Source organism: Phyllobates terribilis, unplaced genomic scaffold (genome assembly GCF_046119375.1).
Source record: "Phyllobates terribilis strain yellow unplaced genomic scaffold, ASM4611937v1 Scaffold_11__3_contigs__length_659146591, whole genome shotgun sequence".
NCBI classification, from domain to species: Eukaryota; Metazoa; Chordata; class Amphibia; order Anura; family Dendrobatidae; genus Phyllobates; species Phyllobates terribilis.
Genome location: NW_027362771.1, coordinates 428,194,258 through 428,203,126, shown reverse-complemented (window position 1 = coordinate 428,203,126; position 8,869 = coordinate 428,194,258). Strand labels below are relative to the sequence as shown.

At 48.4% G+C, this 8,869-nt stretch overlaps 1 long non-coding RNA gene across 1 annotated transcript; it reads left to right on the top strand.

Annotated features, from left to right (window-relative positions):
- The first annotated feature begins 3,214 nt into the window (after positions 1-3,214).
- Positions 3,215-4,630, top strand: LOC141165217 (uncharacterized). Its single transcript, XR_012251097.1, has 2 exons — positions 3,215-3,504; positions 4,304-4,630. It is a non-coding gene; the product is annotated as an uncharacterized lncRNA (long non-coding RNA).
- Positions 4,631-8,869: the final 4,239 nt, after the last annotated feature.

Here is an 8,869-nt window from a genome sequence, read left to right as displayed (position 1 = left end):
CCTGGGTATACAGCCTCCAGAGGCGGAAACAGACTAGAAGTCACAGGTAACAGGTCTGGGAATGCGGCCCCCAGAGTGGCGGGAACAGACTATAAGTCACAGGTAACAGGTCTGGGATTGCGGCCCCCAGAGTGGCGGAACAGACTACAAGTCAGAGATAACAGGACAGGACCTGGCAATTCAGTAGCAAGGACTAACTGAGTGAAGGTGTTGCGCAGGCACCTCCTACAGGGTGGAGGGGGTTTAAATATCCAGTGACTCACAGCAATAGGCTGGAGACGCATAAGGGGTGCGCCACAGCAGCTATAAGAATCAGGAAGTAACCGGGCCGCCGCCCTAAGCAGTCAGTCAAGGGGCATGCACACAGCATGAACTGGAGCAGGAATATCAGACTGGACAGACAGGTAAGATTGCGGTCTTGCATAGTGGGAGGTGGTGCACTATGCAAGCACACCGCCAGGGATGTTACACTTTGCATTAGAACTATGCTGTCCTGTACTACTGGGAAGACTGTGAACTGCTGTGCTGCTAAGGAAATTGTACTGTTTGTCACTGGAGCCTGTTGCTCATAAGACTTGACTTGCACTGGCCGTGCGGCTTCTTAAATGATACTGTTCTACCATTTATGAGGACTCTTGTCAAGTGTGTCTGGTCAGCAAGTGAAACAACCCACGTGTCTGTGCCTGAGGGTCAATATCCCTGTTTGCCTGAGCAAAGCTGCAGCATATGGTCTATGGTCGTCCTGAGTAACAATTCCCCCAGGATTCCAAAGAATTCATGTAACCGGTCTCGCCCCTATCTGAACCTAGCGACGTGTGTGTAACATATAGCAACTAGGACGTGACAGGTTCCCTTTAAGAACAGCATAAGCGTTAGAAAGACTAACCTGCCACCTCCTGCAGTACCTACCGATAAACAGTAAACTACCTGGTCGGGGGACAAGTCTTTCAATCGTGAATGTCCCATTCATAAAAACCGCACTCACTGAACAAGTGCAGAGGTTCCAGGTCCAAAACCATACAGGAGCGCAAGAAAATCCTCAGCGAACTTGGGGTATGTTTCAAGTGCTGTGCCTCATTAGAATACATGGCTAAAGACTGCAAATCTGTCATTAAGTGTGAAGGGTGCGGTAGTGACAAGCACGCTTCAGCTATGCATCCAACCTCAGCCACCAGCGATTTACCTGGCACAGTTACCTCTAGTCCATTGACAAGCCATGGTGGGGAGCCACAGAATCACGCAAAGTCTACCACAGCTCTGTCCTACTCATGCCTAGAGGTTAAATGCTGTCCCAGAAGAACAACCAGAAAAGGCAGTGAAAATGTATGCTATCATCGACGATCAAAGTAATCAATCCCTGGCCGGACCTAAGTTCTTTGCAGCTTTTGGAATCGATGGACCAGAAACACCCTACACCCTGAACACTTGCTCAGGCCACATAGAGAATAGCGGCAGAAGGGAGCAAGGATTCATTGCTTCTCCTATCAATGGAGACAAAGAAATATCTTTTGAGTGTTGATGAGGTTCAGAAAAGAGCCCATTGTCATCACTGCCGACATTGAACAGACATTCCACTGTTTCATAGTCAGAGAGGGCCACAGGAACTTCCTCAGGTTTCTGTGGTACAAGGACAACGACACTAACAAGGATATGGTGGAGTATCGCATGAGGGTGTATGTATTCTGGAACAGCCCTTCACCCGCTGTGGCAACCTATGGCCTGCAGAGAACTGTGTTAGAAGGAGAGTCCGAATAGGGAACAGATTCCAGAGGATTTGTAGAGAAAGACTTCTATGTAGACGATGTACTCAAATCTCTACCTACTGAAGAAGCAGCAATCGACCTACTTAAGAAGACCCAAGGAATGTTGCGCCAAACTAACCTTAGACTGCACAAAATCGCTTCAAACAGCCAGGCTATCATGAGAACCTTCGAGTCAAGTGATCACGCACCAGGATTCAAGGATATAAATCTGGGACCAGACTGTCCGCTTGTGCAAAGAAGCTTAGGCCTGAGGTGGGACTTGTCAGCCAACTCTTTTGGTTTCCAAATTAACTGTGCAGACAAACCATTCACTAAATGTGGTGTCCTGTCAGTGGTGAACACTGGGGTTCGTAGCACCCATTACCATACACGGTAAATCCCTACTGAGACAGCTTTCCGAGACTGTCAAAGACTGGGACGCCCCACTTCCTCCCAATAAGGAGCCAAGATGGGAAACCTGGAAGCAGTCTTTGATGAAATCCACATACCGAGATGTTATGCCGAAACCTCACTTTCTACTACCACTGGGACAGAACTCCATGTGTTCTCGGATGCATCCACAGAAGCCTTAGTAGATGTTGCCTACCTGAGAGTGACGGGATCCGACAATCAAGATTATATCGGGTTCGTTTTCGGCAAAGCTAAGTTGGCTCCTAAGCCTGATCACACTATTGCCAGGCTTGAACTTTGTGGAACTGTGCTTGCGGTGGAAATTGCAGACTTCATTCAGCACAAGCTGAACACCGACATAGATGACGTACAATACTACACAGACAGTAAAGTCGTCTTGGGTTACAATCACACAAGGCGCTTTTATGTATACGTCAGTAACCACATTGAGAGAGTCAGGAGGTCTTCCGAACCTGAACAATGGCAACACAGTAAACCAAACTTGAAAGAAGGAGACATCGTGTTGATGAAGGAACTGGCCTATGGGAATGGTTATAAAGGCTCTTCCTAGTAAAGACGGTAAGGTCTGGAAGGTGGAGCTGAGAATCCTTAGAAAACGTGAGCCTAAGACATTTGCGAGGCCCATTAACGAACTTTTTCTGATACTGCCAATCGAGGATGTTCCGGTAGGATGAATAGCACTGGATCCTGCTTTGAAGATCTTCCCTTTTCCAACAATGGAAAATATGAGACTATATTGTTAAGTGTCATCTTCACACGCTAACATGCCTCTATTGTTACAGGTTTTTGGACTTTATTTTCAAAGGACTATAGTTCTATAGTGAAATCCATTATGGAATTTCAGACGGGGAATGTGCTGTCCCCCAGATATAATTGCTATTCGGCAGTTCAGTCGTATAATTGGTAGTTTGCATTGCTTGTCTTTAGTTAGTTGTATTATTATTGTTAGTCATATTGCTATGCTGCCACCTGCTGGCCAATATGTGTTACTTATTGTATCTGTAATTTTAATTATTCATAATGGGTGTGTTTTCACTGCAGTTCATGGGTCACTTCCTCTCAGCAGCCTTTTTTTTCCTTTCCTCATGCTGTGAGAAAGACCCACATTTACTTGCTTGTGAAAGCATCAGTTTCTGACTACCAAAACACACATCAACCTGTGTCAGCGACTTCAGAGAAAGTTAGTACATTGTGCCCACAAGTATAGTGTTGTATCCGGGTTCTAATAAACCAAGATTTGGATTGAAACAACGCTGTGGTTTACATTCAAGTCTATGGACACTGAGCATAGATGTGATGGTTCTGTCTGCTTCACTTCAAGGATACGAAGGTAGGAACTCTCACAGCCGCTTATCACCCAGGCTCACCTTCTTCACCTTATGTGGAGACTGAACACTTCCCACTCCCTATTCATCATGTGTTCTCCCCACTCCCACTCTCCCTCCCCCACTTCCAGTTCATTAGCTCTCCTCACCCCAGTTCATCATTTGCTCTCCCTACCCCCACTCCTAATTCATAATGTGCTCTCCCCACCCCCACTCCCAGTTCATCATTTGCTCTCCCCACTCCCAATTCATCATTTGCTCTCCCAACCCCCCACTCCCAATTCATCATTTGCTCTCCTCACCCCCCACTCCCAATTCATCATGTGCTCTCCCCACCCCCCACTCCCAATTCATCATGTGCTCTCCCCACCCCCAATACCAGTTCATTTGCTCTCCCCACTCCCAATTCATCATTTGCTCTCCCAACCCCCCACTCCCAATTCATCATTTGCTCTCCTCACCCCCCACTCCCAATTCATCATGTGCTCTCCCCACCCCCCACTCCCAATTCATCATGTGCTCTCCCCACCCCCAATACCAGTTCATCATTTGCTCTCCCCACTCCCAGTTCACTATTTGCTTTCCCCACTCTCCAATCCCAGTTCATCATTTGCTCTCCCCATCCCCCACTCGACATTCATCATTAGCTCTCCTCACCTCCCAATCCCAGTTCATCATGTGCTCTCCCCACCCCCCATTCATCATGTGCTCTCCCCACCTCCCCAAGACCATTTAATTAATTGTATTAAATTAATTTTATTTAAAAAAAGTTTTTCATACTTATCTCTCATACGATCCTTGCAGGCGCAGCTCCTCTTCCGGACTGGCATCCTGGCGCTCGATGCCAGTGAGTACGCAATGACATAATCACGTACGTGCCGACTCCAGCGTGTCATAGAAGAGGCGGTGGGACCCCTTTGGAGCTGCACGCCGTTCCGCTTTGACGGCCGTGAGAGGTAGTAATGCCTTGATGACGGCCCTGTTCATATCGATCTGGCTCCCGGCCGTGAGGCAGCGAGTCTGCACATAGAGTGAATCATATTGAGTTCTTTGACAGGCTCAATTCTATGTCACACCTATACCTCTCTATCATTAAAGAATTATACTCTTGTCCCAATTGTTTCAAAGAAATGAATTTTCACACTTTTTTGAACACCTTGGAGAATACTTAAATGAATAAATTACTGATAACTCCTGATTAAATGTTATCTGCTTCCCTTGTCACGTTCACCCATCTAATTTTCAGCCATCTAAATTATAACAGCTTTCAGTGGCTCATTGCATTTATCAACTGACAAGCACTGAACAGGAAGCAAATGCCACACAAGCTCGAATCTGCTATTAATGACCTAACCAATTTTTTTTAATCATCTCTATTAGAGTTGAGCAAGCATGCTCGACACTGCTCGGTACTCGCCCGAGCATCTCACTACTCGGGGTGTTCGGCGATCACCGAGCATTTCCGGGTTACTCGGATGGGAGCTCGGGTCTCCACCCTGCATGTTTGGCGCTATTTACAGAGCCAATGAACATGCAGCGATTGCCAGCCAGTCACTGTAATGCTGCAGCCATGTTGTTTGTGGGCATTACAGTGATTGGCTGGCCGCACAGCGTCACCTTGAGTATTTAAAACCGGGCGCCGCCATCTTGGACACAGTCGCTCCGGATCAGACTGTGTAGGGACAGCGCTGCTGATTTAGGGAGAGATACATTATATCCTGCGAAATAGTTAGTGTAGGGTCTGTAAAGGCTGCCAGATCAAACAAACAGTCCTTCTCAGAACTAATATCCATCCCAGATATCAGGCAGGCAGGCAGGCAGGCTGTATAGGAGATGCAGTGGTTATACCAGCAAACGCTGCAATACAGTCCTGTGTGCTCCTGTTGCTGAAATTGCTGGACTTAGCTCCAGGTCTCGGGGGCCAGGAAAAATCCTTTTTTTTTCATCTAAATCCTCTTTTTTTTTTTCCTCCTTCACACTGTACAAATACCCGTATTATTAACAATTTGGTGTCCCCCCCCCAAAAAAAAAAAAAAGTGTGTCTCTGATTTTTCAGACACAAATATATCTGTTGAAAATAGTCTGGTGTAGGCTAGAGAAATAGAAGTGTGGTTTTGCAGTTCCACGGTTCAAACCTCTGTATTATCCACTTTTGGGCCATTTGTATCTAAAAAAAAACAGTTTGAGTGTGTCGCTCACTGTTCAGCCGCAAATATATATATTTTAAAAAGTCTGGTATACACCAGTAAACAATAACTGTGGTTTTGCCATTCCACGGTAAAAAAAAAATTTCCGTAAAGAAAAACAATAATAGTTTCTCCCTGATTGTTCAGATTGTTTAAAAGAGTCGGGTGTAGGCCAGAGAAATAGAACTGTGGTTTTCCTCTTTCACGGTTCTAATCTACTTTTTATTACCCTTTTTCCATTGATAGTGCGAGTGTAAGCTATTTTACTTCCTTTACAATGGGCAAGGCGCGTGGCAAGGGACGTGGAAGTGGACGTTCTGGTGATGGTGCGTGCAGAGGACGGGGCCGTGGCCAAGGTGAAAATGTGCCACAACCAACAGCCACATCTTCTCGCTCCCACTTCTTGACCGAATTGCTAGGGAAGCACAGAACAACACCAGTATTGCGAACTGATCAGTGTGAACAGGTTATTAATTGGATAGCAGATAATACTTCCAGTTACCTGGGCACCACCACCTCTGGTCTGTCTTCCACACGGTCAACTCTTAGTAGCCGTGAGTCTCGACCTCATACTCCTCCTCACCCTGATGCTCCTTCCTCCCACCATGCCGAGTGTCGTCAGACAGCAAGTGATCCCACACTTGGACACTCTGAAGAGCTGTTCACTGGTCCATTTCCATATTTGTGCCCCTCGCCTGCTCCGCTTGAAGTGGTGGAAGAGGAGATCCCATGTAGCGATGCCCAAATATTTGAACAGCCACGGACACAGGAAGTCGACACTGGCAATTTGTCACAAGAGGTGGACGATGACGAGACACAATTGCCAGGAAGTAAGGAGGAGGATCGTGGTGCGCAAGTGGAAGAGGAGGAGGTGGTGGATGATCTAGTAACTGACCCAACGTGGCAGGAGAACAGGCAGAGCGAGGCCAGCAGCACACAGGGTGAGGGAGGAAGAGTACCCCAACAGGCAGGAAAAAGCAGTGTGGTGGCCGCACACAGAAGGCGGGCAACAGTTCCCCGTAACACCAACACGAGGGACGTTGCCAGTACAACCTGTAGGTCTTCCAGAGTCTGGAATTTTTTTAAAGACTCTGCTGATAACCGCAAAAAGGCCATTTGTACCACCTGCCATGCCAGCATCAGCAGGGGTGACAAAACTACCAGCCTGACCACCACCAGCATGATCAGGCACATGGCAGCAAAGCACCCGACTTTGTGGGGCGAAACCCAGGGTCCACGACCAGTCTCAGCGGGTGTCACCACTGCTTCTTCCGCTGTTGTGCGTGCAATAGAACACCCTGTTGTGTGTGCAAGGCAATCCCCTGACCATACTGCATGCAAAGATGCCCCCTCCTCTCAGTCTTCACTTGTTATGGCAGTTTCTCAAGAAACAGCATCCACGTCCACGTCCCACCGTAGCGTTCAATTGTCCATATCCCAGACCTTTGAACGAAAGCGGAAATTCACAGCTAACGCCCCACAGGCCACAGTCCTAAATTCGCACTTTTCACGACTGCTTGCGTTGGAAATGCTGCCTTTTAGGCCGGAGTGCCATCCCCGCACTACACAAGCACGTGTCCCAAAACATCTGCCGTGCCCTCAACAACGCAGTTACTGGGAGAGTTCACCTGACAACGGACACGTGGACAAGTGCTTGTGGCCAGGGACGGTACATCTCCCTGACAGCACACTGGGTAAACATAGTGGAAGCCGGGACCCAGTCGGACCTTGGGACGGAACACATCCTCCCCACACCGAGGATTGCGGGCCCTATGTCAGTCAGAGTTGTCCCCACAGTGTACAGCTCCTGCGCATCATCCTCATCCTCCTCCTCATGTTCAGCCTCCATCTCAGATATCACCACATCAGTTACAAGCTGGAAGCACTGCAGTACTGCCTCCGCCAAGCGGCAACAGGCTGTGCTGAAACTCATAAGCTTAGGTGAGAAACCTCACACTGCTTGTGAGTTGTGGACAGCTGTGAAAGAGCAGGCAGATCTGTGGCTGAGACCGCTGAACCTACATCCAGGCATGGTCGTGTGTGACAATGGCCGTAACCTGGTGGCGGCTCTGAGGCGAGGCGAGATCACACACGTACCATGCCTGGCTCATGTGCTTAACCTCGTGGTTCAGCGGTTTCTTAAATTGTACCCCGAGTTGCCAGAGATGCTCGTCAAAGTACGCTGCCTGTCAGCACAATTTCGCAAGTCGGCTATAGCTTCCGCCGCCCTTGCTGTGTTGCAGCAGCGTTTGCAGATTCCGTCACACCGACTGGTGTGTGATGTCCCCACATGTTGTAACTCTACCCTCCACATGTTGCAAAGGATTTGTGAGCAGAAGAGAGCAGTTGTGGAGTACCAGCTGCAACAAGGCCGTCGATATTCAGGTCAGACTCCACACATAAGACCTCAGGAGTGGACCTGGATGTCTGACATATGTACCATCTTGACAAACTTTGAGGAGTCCACCAAGATGGTGAGTGGCGATGACGCCATCATTAGCGTCAGCATTCCACTTGTCTGTCTTTTGCAACGCTCTCAGCAGAGAATTAAAGAGGAGGCATTGCAGCCAGAGTATGATGAGATAGATCAAGAAGCTGTAGCGGTCGATTACACACAGCCCAGCCTCATCTCATCCCAACGTGCATTGGGGGACGATGAGGGAGAGGAGGAGGAGGAGGAAGAATAGGAGCTTGTATCATGCGCTTTAGACGGTAGTACCTGTACAACTGTCATACAGTCGGTTCAGTGTGGGTGGCCTGAGGACAGGGGGGAGGAGGAGGAGAGCATGGTCAGTCGTCATCTTGGTGAGGACACGGAAGTCTTGCCCGTTACCAGTCTGGCACGCATGGCTGACTTTATGTTACGCTGCCTTAATCGTGACCCTCGCATTGTCAAAATGTTGGGTGACAGTCATTACTGGTTGGTGACACTTTTAGACCCCCGCTACAAGCAGAACTTTCACTCTCTTATTCCTGAGGTGGAGGGGTCTACAAAAATGGGGCAGTACCAGAAGGTCCTTGCTGCAGAACTGTTAAAAAAATTCCCATCTGAACACGCTAGCGGCAGAGGTCACAGTTCGTTGACCAACCAAGGCGTACAAGCGAGAGAGAGGCAAATCCAATCCAGAAGAGGCAGGGGAACACTGTCAACGTTCTGGGACAGTTTTCTCAGACCCTCCCTTCG